Consider the following 16,896-nt stretch of genomic DNA (forward strand, 5'->3'; position numbering starts at 1 on the left):
ATCTTTTCACCAAGTTACACTGCAGGTTGCTAGAGGGATAGGAAAGCAAGGAAAAAAAGGGCACCCATGAGTCATTGTAGGTGGAAATAAGCAAGAAAAGGTTTGAGAGTAGGAAGAACAAGGGTTGGGGGGATAAAACATGACTAATCTTGCTTGCATACTTTTTTTTCTCCAAGATTTCAATCAGTTCTGTAGACATGAAGAGGATTGATCTGTGGCTGGAATCATTGTGCCTTTCAGGGAAGGTAGGGCTGTTGTCCGCTACAGGACGTGACACAGAGCATGTGTGAGGGGCCTGATAGAGAAGCAGAGGCCGATGAGAAAAGGAAAGAAAATAAAGAGAGGGAGGAAAGGGAAGCACTTAGGTGTGCTTGATATCCTATCAGCACCCAATACCCATCTCGGGCATGGAAAAACACCGCGAGTATCATGAATGGGAATCGTAATTTGGTTAAAAAGGAAAAATCAATAAATAAAAAGCTTGAGAAGACCGAGCGGATTTTGGACTGTGAATGAGAGCGGAGATCAAATGTGGATGGATAAAAGGTGGGGAAACAATACCCAGATCCCCCGTGTGTCCGAGAGCCAAATTCGCAGCGGCAATATGAGTTCCTTTTTGTTCTTGAAAATGCTCCTCAGATGTTTGACGCAAGACTGAGAGTAGAGGAGGGGGAGGCGGAGGGAGACAAAACAAACAGCAATTAAGGTAGTTTGTGGATCCGTTTGAAAGGCCTTGTGATCCATCCTTTAGGAAACATCTGCCATATTGATGTATGAGTCCAGGAAAAGACAAATTCCTTCTATCCCTGTAAAACAAACCCTAGCAAGGATGAGTTGCCTATTAATCCATTTCTAACCTGACGCTGGTCTTCACGAATACTTAAATCAATGAGTCACATGTAAACGCACTCAAACAAAGAATGTGTTTTTTGGCTATACTCTAAACTTTATTCTTCCTAAACATTTTTAGTCTAAACACAGATAACACCAACCCTTATCATTTCGCTCTCAGCTGGAAATTCCAGTCAACCTTCTGATAGAGAAAGTGGATAAGAACATATTTTTTTAAAGCAAAAAACTTCATGCTTGTCTAGGGAAGAAACATAATTCATAATCTCAAGAAAATGCAACTGCGTTTATCGTCCGTCCACATATTGCTGGTATGAAAGAGTTCAAACGTCTCCGCTGTCGGTCAAAACAACCCTGAAAGTCCCCGAGAGGAAGCAGACTGAAAAAAATCTCAGATTTACTGTGTGAGGCAGATGGAAAAAGATACAAACAATAGTTTTACAAATTCACCATGCAGTTCCCTGAACACTAAATCATAGTAAAAGAACTCGGGAAACACCACTGTACAGTTTACATCACTCGTCTTTGGGGAAATCATCATCTTTGGATGCGTTAGAGCGATTCATCATACAGTTAATCTGATAAATCAGACCACATAAAACACTCAAGTGCAGTTTGGAGGAGTCAGAAGATAAATGACAGACTCCTACATAGCAATGCAAGCCTGACCTAGTGCTTTACACACCTCGAAAATGGGGGTTTTGTCTTTTGTTGTTTTTCGTGTTTCTGTTTTTTGGGTTTTTCGGGGGGAAAGGTGATATGTCTATATGTGACTGCTAATGTCAACCCATTTATACTCCACCTTCAGCAGTATAGCCTGGAATCCAAAAACAAGAGGCTGAGGAAAAATCCAATATGACAGTAGTTTAAGTGGTTTGTTGTACAATAAACAGAGGAGCAGGCTGCAGTGTGGCATTGTTTTTATGTCAACACTGAAATATTCATCCAAGGGACCACTCGCTTGCAAGGGCATGCACTCAAAATTGTGTCTGTCCACCTTGACTTATGCCAGCTTCTGTAAATGTAGTCGGCAGTGGTAGAAATCATTTTAAGGTAATTTGATTTGGCGCTGATTTTCTACGCTGGATGCCCTTCCTGAAGCAACCCTCCCATTTATCTGGGCTTTGGACCAGCACTAGGAGTACACTAGGCTGGTTTTGTGTTTCTTCCCATTTGCTAACCGGGGAAACCTTTTGTGTGTTAGGTGAATGTGCTAACCAATACACTCTACAAACACAAGCTTGTCTCCATCCTAACATAACAAAGAACTAAAGAACTTATAATTAACCGAGACACACAGTGCTTCAGGGGTACTGGTTGGACAAAATCAGGATGGTTATATGCACATGCTTTCTTCCTACTTACTAACATGAATGCAGTTTCCAGGTCTGAAAAAAGAAGCCAATGCAGAATTGCATTCAACTTTGTTTTTTATCTGAAGGCCATCGGATGGCTATAGATGTGGTTGCAAACAGAGGCTTTCTGGCTTGACCTCTGTAAATGCTTTTCTGATGAGTTAATGGCTATAGTCACTCATTTGGGGTCATCTTGAATTAGTCATTAGTTAAATTGGTCATATTATGTTTCAAAATGGAAAATTGTCTGTGGTAAGAAACTGCACACCCATTGGCTAACAATTTGTGACTGATAAGTCGTTAGCCAGTGAGCATGCAGTTTTACAGTCAGACATGTCCCACTCAGTTTTTTACAACCAAGATGGCAGAGACAAAAGCGTTAATCTAGAGGTTTCAAAACAAGACTGCAGATATCAGTGGTTGATGTCATCTTTTCTATTTTGTATGGTTGCTCCAAGTAGATTCATATTTTAGCCCACAGACTTTTAAAAAGGCATCAGTCTTTTCTCTTTAACTCCTAACAAATGAAAGACAGGACAGATACAAATTAATTTTATTTTCAGGGGTATTACAGTAGTCTTCTACTTTAGGGCTCACAACATTGGATCATCTGCCACCATCTCATCCTATCCCTTGCATCTTCCTCTGTCTAACCAACCCTCTTCATGTCCTGCTTTATGACATCCTCTGTGGTCTTCCTCTTTCCCTCCTGCCTAGCAGCTCCATCTTCACCAACATCCTTTGTCTAATATATCAACTATCCCTCCTCTGCACACTGTTATACTACGGTAGTCTATACTAGAATCAGATTTTTGTTAAGACATGTAACCATTCTTCCCTTACTGAAGTGATTAGTGTTGAAGACAGCTGAAGGTCAGGTCTAGACTCAACAGTTATTTGGAAAAGTGCAAAATGCATGTTCCCAGGCATTAGCATCAAGATGGAGGAATGTGCACAGACAGAAATTAAAGCTAAAAAAAATTAGTTTATTCTGATTCATCATAAACAACATTTTCATTCTGTTTCAATCTGCTTGGTCTTTGAAAGCAATTACAGTCAGAAGGTAAAGCTCTATGAAAATTGACCCAGTCAATTAAACAGAAATAGATCTGGAAGAACAATAGAAACCTTAAGTTTGGCATTCCCTTGTTTGTGAATCACTTTACTATTTTAACTGAACAATGATTTACAAAATGAAGATTAAATTGTACTGATACCAATTCAGTGTATTTATAAACAAAATGAAAATCGAGGTAAAAAAAAATCAGTCAATCAAATGAGAAGTATGGCTATGTTCTCATAGTGGTGCCTGTACCGGCCACTGGAAATAATGCAATTTTAAGTCACTTCCACATTAGCTCCATGTGTCAGTTCCACAAGCTTATATGCAGTTGGTTTTTTTTGGACATCTCCATTTTTATTTCAATTGCACTTGAGGTTTATTTAAACTTAACCTCAAATTCAGCTGCACTTTGTCCTGCAAAATATGAGTCATGTGTTGCTGTGTCTGTGCTTTGCAAGTAATAGATCACTCTTTGTTTACATAAAAAGCGAAAAGCGAAAGAAACACTGAGCTGATAATGAAGAGCCCAGAGACTCCCAACAGTTTAAGGAAGAAATGTGTTTCTTTTCATTTTTCAAGTGTTTACGATAACATCAAGCAATCGCCATCCAGGGTTACACAGCATTAGCTGGATGCAATATCAGATTGAAATATGTAAACATTCCCCAAATGAATTATAATCATAAAATAACATTTTTGGTTCTCTGACCTTGCAGCATTTTAGTGCACAGATATTCAACCTTTTTTGTGACTTTCCCAAAGCTGACTTTGCAAACTGGCAAAAGGGACTAAATGAAGATACCGGCAGATAGTCCATCCCTTGTCCCCGGGATGTCAAATAAAATGTTTTACTAAGATTAATGCTGTACCAACATGGTTGATTGCATAGCAACTAAAGGGGAGAAAACAAAATCACCATGTTGTTTATATGTAATGTTTATTGCTTGACATGCAACATTGAGAAATAAGCGATGCTTCAGACACTTGATGTTTATCATATGTAACCATGTAGCACAAATGCAAACCTTGTATTTATAGGCATGAATCGTTTCCTCTGGGGTGTTTGTAGCTCTCTGTTTGTTCTGCTAGAAGTCGGTTAATTTGCAGGGAGAGATGCAGAGTAATTTGGCCTGCAGCAGGACTGTACAGTTAGATCAGAAGCCAGACTCAGACAACATTGGCCAAACCAAAGATCCATCTGTCTGTTCCTTGCTGAGAGGAGCGTGTAGGGCATAGAGTGCATACACACACACACACGCACGCACACACACACCTCCCATCGCCAGCTGGATTGGAGAAAGCAGCACTTGGGGAACAGTTGACATGCTGATCTCTTTAATGGTTACATCCTCCACACCCAACACCCGAGATGCTCAGACACACACACGCGCTTTCATTACTTTAAACTGACTGACAGAAAAAATACATATTGCAACATTCGCCACCCTCCACCCCCCAATTCAAGATTCGCAACACAAACACACACACACACATATATGCAGCACCGTACTGGTCACACACACGTATAGACACACTATCCTGTTAACCACCCCCACTTCCATGCAATCAGAGGCTCAGAATAGGAAGGAGGGAGAGGAAGCGGCCCTGCATTCACAGGCTGGGAACAAGGAGAAGGAAAAACAGCCGGAACCTGGAATTTACGGAGGAAAAAACAGCAGCCATCCAAAAATACCCCACTACCATCTCTGCAGATAAACAGAAATATCATTACTCTCATCCTCCCGCTCAGGAGTTTTCCTTACATACTTCCTTTGACTCATCCTCAACCACTCAACGCCGTTTCTGGCTACTCAATCAAGGAAGCATTCATCGAAGCTGCAGAGATTTTTGTTATTCACCCAGAGTGGCTGATCCTCAGATGTTTCTGCCCAGCCTTCCTCGCTCACTCAGGCCAGGAAAGGCCTTGAGTTAATCACTGTTAAGTGGAGGTGTGGAATCCCTAAATAGCAGACCAGACACTCAGCCAGTAGTTTTCCCTGATGGTAGGCGATGAGTACCCACTCTCCTTCACAGCTTCAAATGAACTGGTGCAGTATGGTTTTGCATTGCATCATAGCCATATAAACCTGGAGAAGTAGAATCTGAAGTTTATTATAAATTGCATGAATGGCCCATAGATAGTATATATAGAAAAGGGGTGATCTCTGCAATATAGCTCTTAATTTGTAAGGCTGAACCATCCAATACATGCAAAATGCAAGTGGATATAAAGTGCCGTGAAAAAGTATTTGTCTCCTTGTTGATTTCTTATGTTTTTGCATATTTGTCACAGTTGCACGTTTCAGATCATTAACAATCTTTTAATTAAAGATAACCACAGTAAATCTTCTTCTTTGTAGAATCATTCTAATTCAGCAACATTTGGGGTTTTCAAGTATGAACAGCTTGTTTTTAAGGCCATGCCAAAGCATCTCAATCAGGTTTGAGTCTGGACTGTAACTAGTTTCATTTTGGTTTTTGAGCCATTCTGAGGTGGACTTGCTGGTGCATTTTGGATCATTTCCCTGCTGCGTAACACAAGTTTGTTTGAATTTCAGAGCAAGAACCAATAGCCAGACATTCTCCTTCAGGATTTTCTGGTAGAGCGAGGAATTTAATCCATGTCATGATGCAGCAAAGCAGCCCCATCACACTACCACCACCATGTTTGACTTTTGATATGATGTTCTTTTTATGAAATGCTGTCTTAGTTTATGCCAAATGTAACAGAAGACAAACCTCCCACAGAATTCAACTTTTGCCTCATAAGTAAAAGGAAAATTTTCCCAAAAGATGCATTTCACCTCTTCCATGAGGCAACTGTTGTTTTGGGTTTCTTTTGTGACCTCCTTGGGGTGATTTTGGTAGGCCACACACTCCTGGAAAGGTTCATCAATGTTCCAGGTTTTTTCCATTTGTAGATAATGGCTTTGACAATGTTTCAACTGGAGTCTTAGAGATGCCTTAGAGATGTCAGTGATTTTGTTTCTCAGCTATCTCTTTAGATTGTGATATGATGTGTTGTTTTTTGAGATCTTTTAGCCTTCTTCATTTTGTCAGAGAGGTTCTACTTAAGGGATTTCTTGATTCAACAGGTCTGGGCTGGATGCGGCTTAAGAAACTTATCTAAGCTTTCCAAAAAATGTGGTTAATCAGAGTTAATTCATGATTTGACAAGGGTGGCAATTACTTTTTCACAAAGAGTGGGTTGGGATTTCTTTTTCCCCTTAACAAATGAAACCATCACTTCAAAATGGTATGTAGCATTTACTCAGATTATATTTGTTTAATAGAAAAATAGGGGGAAAAAAGTTGCCAGTGGGTCCAGTAGACAGCTCACTGACAGAGGTCTTCCTGTGGATAAAAGGTGGGGTTAAGTGACCCTGAGGCCATTTCCTCTGACCTCTTCTTCCTAATTGATTCAATTTCCAAGCCACTGGCCCTTTATTAGGATGTTCTAATAGACCAGTGCCACATTTTCTAAGTCCCTTTCTTTTGTCACTAAAATAGGGCAAATTTCCATGCTGTCCACTTGGATGAACTCAATTCATGTTGCTAAAATTTCTGCTTCTATCCACATGTGATATCAGTTAAATGCATACTTCCCTCACTATGTGCATAACCGTTAAATTACATAATTAACCTTTCAATGAAATAGCGGTGTCATCTGTTGAACTCAAGTGGAATGCAGTAGATGTGGGACTGCAGAAAAAAAGATGTGGCAAATGGCTTATCTGCAGTTTGCCTGAGAAAGCTTAAACCATACAGTTACATTCAAAACTATTTAGTGATACAATTTTGCCCAGTGCGCTGAGAAAATAACAAAAATTGTTATAAACAAATACAAATAACAAAATTCACCTCTTGCACAGTATAAATAAATAAATACCATCCAATAATGGATTATAACACAGATAAAGATTAAAACAGTCACAGGTTTAAACTGAGTTATATATGTATATACTTGTTTATATCTGGCATCAATTTTCCTGCTGTGTTTAATGTAACTTGTAACTTTAACTGTTGTTAATAATCAACTATAATTACAAACATACAGTATTTTATATACTACTGCATATATGATAGAGTGTGTGTGTGTGTGTGTGTGTGTGTGTGTGTGTGTGCATATCTACACAGGAGATAGGGTACCATATCATATCCATTCATTATAGTATGATGCTATGATACGTTATATTGTGATACACCATTCTAATCTGACATTCTATTCGTTTCTTAAATTACTCATCAAATCTACAAATATATACAACTGTGGGATTTGTATAAAATATTTCCATATGCTACATAGATGATGGAAATCATAGTGGCCCCGGCAATGTTTGTGCAAAGTTTCATTAAGTTCGGTCCACTCATCTAGGGGGAGACGGGGAAGATATAAACAAACGGACGCTACATTCATTATCTTGGGATATAAGTGTTTGTGACGTTAAGAATTTCACTGCAGCATAAATGAAACTATTGATTACAAAACATCAGCATTTTTCGAGAATGTAACAAATTTTTTTCCACGTTTTCTTATGTAATCATATTACAGTAAACTTAAATTTGCTGATTTGCTTACCAAAGCATGTTTCACAAGTTGTCAGGCCAGTGACGGGCACCATGTGACTGCTATTTTGCCATCAGACGCTGCTTAGACTAGGCTCCAGGTTGACTGCCCTACAAAGCAGGTGAGGGTAGAAAACAATACCATACCATCAGGAGAATGTATGCAATCACCACATTTTACTTTTATTCCATTACCACATACGAAGTTATTTTTCTGACTGTAAAAATGTCATTATCACTGCTTCTCTTCCTTACGCACACCAAGGGGATTGTGAACATTAAACTGCTGCAGGTCCTACGATAAGTCAATTTCACCGTGTTAACATCCATAAACATTTCAGCCCATAAGTCAGACCCATTTCTGTGTAGATGTAAACACAGTGTGACATCAGGGTAATTAAACAACTCACGAGGACTCCAGACTGGTCTCCTTCGGGCTGTTCTTATGTCTGTTTATTCATTATGTTACTTTTTACGTGTTCGTTTATGTGACTACTGAGCGAAAACCTCTAATTAAGATAAAATATCACCACTGCACTGGAAAAATTACAGGCAGCCCCAGACAAGATGTTTCATTTGAAGTCCATGAACCACCCGGGGTAATTCACGTAAACTCAAAATTTTGCTCTAATACAACCGGATACAATATTAATCTTTGTCCTTTATTAAATATTAGTAAACATGGCTGATATATTTTTGTTTAATCTGATAAAAAGGAATTAGATAAACTGACACAGATACTTGCCCATGGAAATGTGCCACTTCAGCAAAACTAAGAACTCGGGACAGATAAACAACAATTGCAATTTGTTTGTTCTTTCCTTTTCTTACACTGTTGACACAAAGCATGAAGCAGGAAAATGACTTCTGTGGCAATTAAGGAATGTTTCATACGATGAAAAGCTTGTGTTTGCTTAGATATGCTGGATTTACAAACATTTCCAGGGCCTTTTGGAGTTTAGACTGAAAAATATCTGTGAATTCATGTAAGCCATGAGCAGTTGCTGATGCAGCAGTTTGTCTGATTTGCTAAGTGGTGTCTTCATCTGTAGCAGTTTCTGTTTATTAGTTTAAGTGTTTGACATTTTCCGAACGCAACGTCTTATTCAAACAAGCCTGCGCCGAGCACGCTGCTTTAATCACAAACTGCTCTTTTAGGATAAATACAACTGTCAGCCTGTCAGAGAAGCATTTCACAAAACTATGTCTGTGTTTGTTAGGCATGGCGTTTCAGATGTGTGTGTGCACATGTTCAAAAAGTGTTTACGTGTGTGAGTGTGTGCGTGCGTGTTAGCCCCACTGAGAGAGTTATTACAAAGAGCCAATAGGAGCGAAGGACCACACTCTAGCACATCCTGTTTGACTTGACCTCAGAGGATACTCTCCTTTCCCAAGCAAACAAACTGCCGGCTTTTTGGATCGTACCAACGTCGGAGGGGAAGGGAGGAGACGGGAGGAGACGGGAGGCAGGAGATGTCTCTGGTGGGGAATCAGTGGGCTGAGCAGAGTTTTTGCAGCACAGAGCAGCAAAATAGTTAATATATTGCCAAAGGGTGGGGGGAGGAACAGGTATAATCTCAGAAAATCTGCGTGTTAGCAGACTCTAGTCCTACAGTGATCCATTGATAATACACTGCTGTATATCTATATGGATATGGACTGGCTGATGTGTTAGGAATGCCACATTGTTTGGTGGATATGAAAATTATCAACTTACAGAGGGCTGAATGCAAAGTGAAAAAGTGAAAGTAAAAAAACAATAGAGCAGGATAGTCCATTTTTCCGAAATATCATCGAGCAACTCAAAATGATACTCAGTACAGTGGAACCCCAACTTACGAAATTAATTCGCTCCCGAGGTTCTTTCGTAAGTCAAAAATTTTCGTAAGTCGAAGCACCCATTGCGCGTTTTGAGTGAGGCGATGCTGAACGATAGGCTATAGGCTAATTGCTAACTAGAACAACAATACGTCGTTCAAGTGAAACAGCGAAGCGCAAGTACAGAAGCCAAGGGGTTGTCACATGATTCGGAAGGCATTGTGGGCATTGTAGGCTCAGCCGATCAGAGCCAGCGGATTTCATTACCCGGGCATTTTGCCGTAACAAGGGCAGAAATATTGCCGTTCAGTGCCTTCGTAACTTGAATTTTTCATGAAATGGGGTATTTGTAAGTCGGGGTTCCACTGTAGTTTGTATGGCCCCCACATACTTGTATGCATGCTTGAAAATGTTTAAGCCTGCTCTTGATGAGACAATGGATGGTGTACTGGGGGTTTGCCCCCAATTTTGGAGCATCACTGAGCTCTTGGTGCAACCTGGGCGCGTTTGGATGGACTGAAACATAAGCATTTTGGTCAGGCAAGTGTGGGAGTCAGTGAGTGGCATCAATTCCTTTAACCTCCAGAAACTGCCTGCATACACTAGCCACATGAGCCAGGCATTGTAGAGCATCAGGAGATACCGAGGTTGTACTGCAACAGTGTAGGCTTTGACAGTGGGTCCGAGGATTGCATCCCAATACCTAATGGCAGTCAGGGGACTGTTGCACAGCATGTAGAGGTCTGTACATCAATCCATGAATAGGCCTTCTCAGAATATCACTGACCTGTTCCTTGAACAAAGGAAGTTGCTGGTCTTGTTGATGAGTTAAGGGCCTTCTACAGCCCTGTCCAGCTCTCATAGAGTAACTGTCTGTCTCCATGGAATTTCCTTCACACATTTGAGGCTGTGCCGGGAGACACAGCAAACCTTCTGGCAATGGCACATACTGATGTGCCATCCTTGAGGAATCGGGCTACCTGAGCAACCTGGCACCTATCACCAGTAGTGACATTGAGCTTAGACAAATGAAGACTAGTGAAAAAAAACATTCTTGTTTTAGTTGTTGCCCCTCTAGTGCACCTGTTGTTAATTTCATTAACACCAAAGAAGCTGAAACTGATTAGCAACCCTCCCCACTACCCAACTGACCAAACTGGATCAATATCCCAGAAGTTGAATTTACTTAATGCTATATTCTGATTAAAAAGTGGATCTTTATATTTTTAAAAGGCCATTATGTATGACATAGCATTTACATATTTTACATAATGTTTGAGCTGCATTCTCAATTCTCAGCAAAAAATATTTGTATATTCAAAGCAAAGCATCCCAATCAAGAACAATCACAAGTATATGGCACTGGGGCTCACTGTTGTGGCGAATCCACTTAGCCAAAAAAATGGATCGGACATCAATTGTAGAAACGATAGTCTTTATATAAGGCTTCAAAAAGGGGAATGTACAACAAATAAACTGCTCGACATCAGAGCAACATATAAAGGCTTCCCGAAACTTTCTTTGCTAGCTAAAACCCAGAGTAACTTTCGTCTACCACAAAGGATTCTGGGAAATGCAGTTTTCTAATGAAAATACCTGTTAAATGCTCCCCTTTAGCAGAAAATTAAATCTATAATTAACAGCTCTAACTAGACATGTGGCTAACACTTAAATCACTTACAAAATAACCAAAATGCTGTTATCAAACAATAAACTGCAATAAAGTTACAACACTCACAATTCTCAGTATTCAGTACTGATCATTTTTGTAGTTAATCAATGTTTTTTAACCAGTAATATTTTTTCCTGTGTTCAGTGGTGTTTCAAACAAAATTCTGTCATGGAAACAAATTCCAGTGACCCTTAAGTTACGTTAATGGGAACGTCGATGAACACGACACATGAAACAAACACAAACGGGCAACCCCCACAACCCTGAATTGGATGGATAGCTACACAAATTTTTTGCGCCAGAGGAGATTGAACTGAAAAAGCTTCTCGGATGAGAGGTGAAACGTTTTCAAGAAACTTACAGTACTTAAAGGAGTCCAGTCGCTTTTCTTTCCAAGGTCCTTAGACAACATAACATCACATTCACAGGGGAAATAATATATCCATCCATCCATTCATTCATTCTCTTCCACTTGTCCTCATCAGGGTCGTGGGTGTATGGGGCTGGAGTCTATCCCAGCTGCCACTGGGTGAGAGGCAGGGTACACCCTTGACAGGTTGTCAATCTGACCCACCCGTTGAGGACGTGATAGGGCACATGCCCACATATATACATAAATAATCTATCGTCAATATAGTGAAACAGCATTCATTCTGGCAGTCAGCATACCGGTTGCCTGATCCTTGCTTCCCTGTTGCTGTCATGGAATTAGGGTTAGGGTCTTGTAACAGATTATGAATCACACCATGTGGACACGGCAAGTTGGCTCTCCAAGACTACTCACAAGAAATAAGCTTGTGAGTAGTAATCGCTTTTTCATTACTCTTAATTGTTTTGCTATAAGTATTTTCAACTGTGTAAAATTTGACATGGCAACTTGTTGGGTTTCTGCTTTTCTAAAGCTTCTTAATATGATTTTAAACTTGATTTATAGGACTCATCTAGCACAGCAGGTCCTGAAAATAAAAAAATGTGTATGTCTATCCATCCTATTACCCGGTCGTAAGGGGCTATATTTAACAAATGCATATAATTAGACTACCATCTGGAAACATCAGAGTTGTGTTCTAGTTAGATGAAATTATCTACTGATACTTTTGTTTTTATGGTGGAGCTTTTTTTTTATTTGTGTGACTATGTATTACTGCTTGATTTTATTTTGTTGATATATCTGTCCCAAGTTATAGGTACTGAATTGACTGATTCAGTGAAAATTTCAGGCAGTTACCTTTAATAGCTGTTTAGATATGCTGGAAGTCGATGAAAAATCTATCTTAAATAGTATTTTATACATCATATTGTATTTGTACCAAATTTCTGGGTAAATCCAAGATTGTCAAAAAGAAAATGTTCTAAAATTTTTGATGATTTAAGGTGTTGTGAGCCGATAAGCTCACATTAGTCTAAAGATATTTGTTTTATTGTGTCACAAAATAATTAATCCAAATATACTTAACGCTTAATAATGTGTCAGCTGTGTCATCTTATCATTGTAGGATGAACAAAACATATACTAACATACTAACACAACAAGGCATACAATATAAATCTTGCGATATATGTAAGGCAACAATATCAGCAAATTGCCCGTATAGAAAAAAAATGGACAAGCCTGCATCACAGTAGTAAGTTTTTTTGTTTTTCTTTGCACATTATGTAGAAAGTCGTCTCCTCCTCTATCTGTAACTGATTAATCCATTATTTGGTTAAGTCGCTGCTGCCCACTCCCTTCAGCCTCCCACCGGTGTTTTTCTCAGCTAACGGTGGGCCAGCTTGATGCTGCTGCTGCTGGGAGACTATTGGGATTAATGCTGCCGACTGACACTAATCTCATTGTGGTTAAGGCTTTGGAGAGACTGCATAGCCTACACCCACTTCACTCTCACTCCCAAACACGTATTTATGGCACCAATCCACTGGGATATTCATGCCCAGGGAGGGATTTGTGTAGTGGATTCTTTCACTCACTGCTCATCTAATGGATGGCTTGATTTAATTCCTAAATGACTGATTCTGAAGTCTTGAAAAACTAAACTTAAAAGATACAAAGAAACACACAGAAATCACAAACCTATTGTGTGCTTTTATTATTAAACACTATGTCATGATTTTTACTCTTATTATTTATCACTACAGTAAAGCCTTGACTTTGAACTACATATCAAAAAATTCACCTGAGCGGTGAGTCCTTCCACTTATCTGAATAATTATTGAAAGCTCTTTGTTCATGGTGAATGATATCTGCTGCTTTTATCAACTTCAGGAGCTGCTGTCACTATATTTAGCTTATATAGCCTGTGTTTCCATGGCTACTACAGTTAAACTGTGGTGCTTAAAGGCAGGAAACCTATACAATCCACATCCTCGTAAATCATGTCAGCAATCACAGCGTTTGTATCAGAATACTAAATCATTTCCACCTGAGTCCTGTAGTAAACATTAACAGAACTTAAAATCATTAAGTCCATAACACTGGCATTGCTCTGTTATATGAATTCATGTACCCAATTTTTATGTTTGAAAAACTGTTTCAGTAAAAAAGTATTTTAGTTTGATTTTTCAGTTTCATCTTCACAAAAATTGTGCTGATTAAATTCTGCAAAGCTTGTCTTGAGTTAAGTTGGAGTAACGTGACATGCTCTTCCCTAGAAATGTAACTACACACTGCATCAACCCAACCCTAAACAATTACCATCTCAATATAAGGAATAATAATCATAGCATAATGACTCACAAATGTCTCACTCGAGGGACAAATATGACAAATATACCCCCACACCAAATTAAAAAAAAAAAAACCTGACCAGAACAAAGAACATAGAAAAAAGTCCCAGCATTTTATTTGTTTGTATCGGCTGGCACTGCATATAAAACATGACCACAATGTAACTGAACACATAACACACCAGGTAAAGGTGCTGGTTTACACACCGAACAAACGTAAGAAGCATGCCAGGAAGAGTAACTGGTGTAGAAAATGAGTAAATAAATCTACAAAATCAATCATGCAGCGCTACCTGCAGTGACAACCCATTGTGACTAAAAGAGGAACAGAAAGTACCTTTATGATGCTTTCTGCTTTTATTCCCTGTGAGATTATTATATTAGATTATTATATATCAATGCAATTATTGTGGTTTGTACTTCGAGCTATTCATTTTAAAGCTGTAGGTACTTTTTTTGCAGAATTGCAATATTAAAGACCAAACTTTATACCCATCAATCAATCAGTTATTACAATTGAGCAAATCTAAATATTTTTCATTATACAAAATATAACATAGCAGTTTTATTTATATAGCATATGTCATTATCATAAACCTTGGAGATTAAAAACATAAAAATCTGTGTAGATTTTACAATGCCTCAAGGCAGTGAAAAGCATCAATTAAAAAAAAAAAAAAAAAACGCACACAGCTATTGACTGTAAGCCTGTGTGAACCAGACGGTTTTGAATCTGTTTTTGAATGTGAGCACAAATGCTTGTTACAAAGAACAGGACCACAGTAACTGAAAGCACCCTCAGCATACTTGAATCTGATTCTAGGAATATTCAAAAGATCTGCACCTGATGACCTGAGAGGTCTGATTTGGTTATAAACAGTGAGCTAAGTCAGAGATGTCCCAGGAGGGCCAAACCACTGAGAGCTTTGTGACCTAATAGAAGGATTTTAAAGGTAATTCTATATTGCACTGGGAGCCAATGAAGAGAGTTTAATACTGGGGTAATATGGTCAAATTTCCACGTACCTTTAAGGACTCCATCTGCTGCATATTGAATGAGTTGAAGTCACCCTACTGATGCAAACAGAGCATTACAATAATCTAACCGGCTTGATATGGGACACATTTCTCAGAGTCCGTATGAGATAAGCATTTTCACATCTTTTAAGGGATTTCAAAAACATTATTTATCAGAACATTATGTTTAAATTCTTTATGCAGACTACTTATAACATAATGAATGTGTAAACACAGGACTGCACATGAGCCTGAAAAACGTGTTTTCTATCCCAGGTTTCCACAATGATTTTATTTCTGTTTAAATATTAATTTGTCTGGGTTCTCCATCCTGTGCTCTCAGTCTCCTCTGTCTCACCTTATTTAAAAAAAAATCCTGGAAATACCCTTTGTTTTGAGTTGTTTCATGTTGGAAGTATTTCTTTTACGTAGTAAAATTTGATGTATGTTTTTGTGCTTTTTATGGTTTTTGGTCCATTATAACCAACAGAAGGCAGACATCTCTATAGTTCATTTTGTAAAAAGGGCAATTTGCACTGAAGCAATCTAGAAAATATCACATATGGGAGAAAAAAACATGTTTATTTGATTTTGTGTGACTTCTTCATTTAAATTATAAAACTCAAAGCTAACCTCAAACCTTAGTGTGTACTCCATTAAGATAAGGTAAAACTGACCTCGACCCCCTCCTTGAGATTATGATGTTCTCAGACAAGGTGAGTTTTGATGACGGCACATTCTCTGTAGTCTGCGGCATGCTAAACAACTCCAGATGGTTCATGTTGCCACTGTAATCGTCAAAAGGCCAAGTCAGTGCTGGTACAGTGCTGTTTGTAGTAAACACCATGAAGTCAGAGAAAGAAAAGACAGGTTCCAAAACAGAACATAAGGGAAAGCATTGTTAAGGTAGACAGATACGGGGCATTTTGCTCCAATGAAGTCCAAATTTCAAGAGTTGAATCAGATGTCTGAATTTTCCTTTCAACCAAATATCATGGATTATCTAAACTATGTTTCACCTTCTTTAATTAAAATAACTGGACTTTTATTAAATTGGTTTGTATGAAGAACTTCTTAAAATGTTAACCTATACATTCTTCAGGTTTCATTAAAGAAACACTTTTTTTTATAGCTTGACCTCTCGAGGTCATTTCCTTCACCTGCAACTGAAGAAAATGGAAAATCCAGAGAGACTCGCATCTGCTGACGGATTTTTTTCTGAATCACTTTTGTGCAGGTCACCCGTGACTTCCTTAAATGAGGTCTTTCAGGTGTGACTAAGAAGTATCCTGTATACAGCCAGGCAGTGAACCTGTACCTCTGAGGAGCAGGTCATAAATCTGCCGTCTTCTGGTGTAACTGTCGATGTCAATGTCAGTCTACTCCAACACACTGGCCTCCTTTCAATTAAATCAGGATTTATGATACATTTACGATAAAGCCCAGGTGGACGTCAAATATAAGCTTCGTTGAGTAGTAGATATGGTCCGGCCTTCCTGATCATCATCCAGCTAAACAGGATCAGACAAATATGACTGACTGCATACACATGTCGTATATAACGACTGAGTCATAGTATACAAAATGTGAAGTCCAAACCATTTCACCTGATGTACTCCCAGTTCTGTTATTTCTCTGCCTATAAGACAGGCTTGGTGTAGTGAAATGTAAAACTGTCAAGGCTTCAAATTACAGCATGTGTTACCTTAGACAATTAATGGCTTCCTTTTCCTTCCTTCACTCTCTGTGGTCTAAAACAGTAAAAGTGGACACTTGATGACTTTACATCTTGTCCACAGAAGTTTAACCTGGGAAGAAAAAAGGAAGAAGCA

The 16,896-nt window shown here is 38.8% G+C and overlaps 1 long non-coding RNA gene across 1 annotated transcript; it reads right to left on the reverse strand.

The window, feature by feature from the left end:
- Positions 1–7,847: 7,847 nt before the first annotated feature.
- On the reverse strand, positions 7,848–16,855 carry LOC146691622 (uncharacterized). Its single transcript, XR_014915370.1, has 3 exons — positions 16,770–16,855; positions 15,742–15,852; positions 7,848–7,944 (listed from the first exon to the last, which is right to left on the reverse strand). It is a non-coding gene; the product is annotated as an uncharacterized LOC146691622 (long non-coding RNA).
- Between the last annotated feature and the right edge of the window lie 41 nt (positions 16,856–16,896).

Source organism: Copadichromis virginalis, linkage group LG15 (assembly GCF_057382275.1).
Source record: "Copadichromis virginalis isolate Kocher_CV1m ecotype Utaka linkage group LG15, C_Virginalis_male_GT1.1, whole genome shotgun sequence".
Lineage (NCBI taxonomy): Eukaryota > Metazoa > Chordata > Actinopteri > Cichliformes > Cichlidae > Copadichromis > Copadichromis virginalis.